This window comes from Buceros rhinoceros, unplaced genomic scaffold (genome assembly GCF_000710305.1).
Source record: "Buceros rhinoceros silvestris isolate BGI_N320 unplaced genomic scaffold, ASM71030v1 scaffold17767, whole genome shotgun sequence".
Lineage (NCBI taxonomy): Eukaryota > Metazoa > Chordata > Aves > Bucerotiformes > Bucerotidae > Buceros > Buceros rhinoceros.
Window position 1 is genome coordinate 22,362 of NW_010422941.1, and position 1,863 is coordinate 24,224.

At 46.1% G+C, this 1,863-nt stretch overlaps 1 protein-coding gene across 1 annotated transcript in view; it reads right to left on the bottom strand.

The window, feature by feature from the left end:
- SOBP (sine oculis binding protein homolog (Drosophila)) overlaps nt 1–1,863 on the bottom strand; it is a gene marked incomplete at its 5' end in the record, with an annotated part of 16,241 nt that overhangs the window by 11,475 nt on the left and 2,903 nt on the right. The window lies entirely within an intron of this gene.

A 1,863-nucleotide genomic window follows, 5' to 3' on the forward strand; every position in this document is an offset into this window, starting at 1 on the left:
TTTCCCTTGAAGCACACAAGGGTCCTGGTCTCATCTCCTCTGCACAGAGGCTACTTCTTCTCTGTCTGTGGAGGAAAGAAGGGATGGACGCAGACTCACTAATAACTATCACCATGCTGTGCTCTGCTAAGGCACAAACCCCAGAGGCACGGCAGGCACCTAGACTGGAGGGTTTTTTAGTTTCTATGGGGACATCTATATCTGTGCCAGTCACCTTAAGTTTCCTTCACAGAAGGGAGAAATGGGCACTCCTAGGGCACGATTTGTCTGAGCTGTCTTAGCTGTTGACTTCAGGATGAGCTCAGCTGTCTCGCTGGAGTGCCTGCTTCTCTAGGTTGATTTTAAGCAGAGTTTAGACAACTAGCTCAGCCGTGTCTTCATTCCAGATGTCTGTATGGAGTCAGGTTAATCTTGCCCGGTAACCTGAAAACTCTCCTGTAAGACAGCCTTTATGCTGAGGTGAAGGAATATATGAAACTCTTGGTGAATGGGAAAACGGCTATTCCTGAGGATAACCACAGTGGCAGTTACTGACATTTACAGAATACAAAGAGCTGAGGATAATAACTGAGTGATAAAGCATCCTTCTTGTTGTCTTTTCAGTTTGCCCACTTTCTCTGTCAAATACAACCTGTGAAGTGATCCGCTCAGTAAAAAAAATGCAAATAACACACAACTCGGTGAAGCCAGAACTCTCTCTGAGTTGTTGACTTTGGCTCTGGAAGATGCTAAACCTTTCTTGGGATGGAGACCTTGGAGAGGTGGCATTACTGCATCCTGGATGGTCTGGGGAAGCATAAACAGATGCCAAGAACCAGCCTGTCTTTGACTACAGTGTCAGCACACAAATGTGCAAGTCTCTTAGTAGTGGCCTGAAACAAACCACAGCTATGGGGAGCTTACACAAGGTGGGAAAGGATGGGTTAACCACAGCTCTCCCAGAATTAAATGAAAGGGATACAGTCAAATAGTGGCCTTCTCACTAGATCAAATCTCAGCCCTAGGTAAAAGCATACATACATTTATGAAGAGACAATCTTTCAAGCTCCAAAGGAGGCACACTGGGGTTTTCAATAAAGATCTCGCTGCTGAGGGGAACCCACAGTCCATCCATACCGCAGGGGAGGGTGGGGGGATCCCCACTAGCAGGTCCTAGGAGCGTGTAAAGATTTTAAATATTCATCTGACTTCTGAGTTGTTGTATATGTTAGTTTTTACTCCAAGAAAGTGATAGTTGTCCTCTGTTCTTACAAACGTATCTTTTAAATCTGTCAGCACATGCCGAGAGCAAAGAATAATGGTTCTGTTCCACCGAAGAAAGTAAATAAACACTGTTTGTGATCAGGGGAAGTGACATTTCCGGCACTGCAGCCAGCACAGGGAACACGGCATTAACAAACAAAAAGCGAGCCCTGACTATCCTGCGGTATCTTTGATGGTGCAATTAGCCTGCGCTGATGGAGCAGGGAGATGTCGCAATGGCCCAGATTCCACAGCCTGCGCCGCTATCTGCGGTTGGAGGTGCCAAGCCCTTCAAGGCGATATTCGTACCGCACCGCTGCAGTCCCTATCTGTGCTACCAGGGACAGGGATTTACTGGAGGCTACAGAATATTCCATGGATTGTAATGAAATCTGGCATGTCATCAAGCCACATCCGGCAAACTGTCAGTATTTTACTGCTGAACAGATTTCTTGCAACACCCACCATTTTCCCGTTTCCCAAAAGAAGCTCTCCACACTTGTGAATCTAAACAAATGCAATTACATTTGTTTCTTGCTCACAGGTTTGAAACAACAGACATACCATTACACTAAGAGTGCTACAAAGGCACTGCTTTATCAGAGGGGTTCAGCAGGCTGC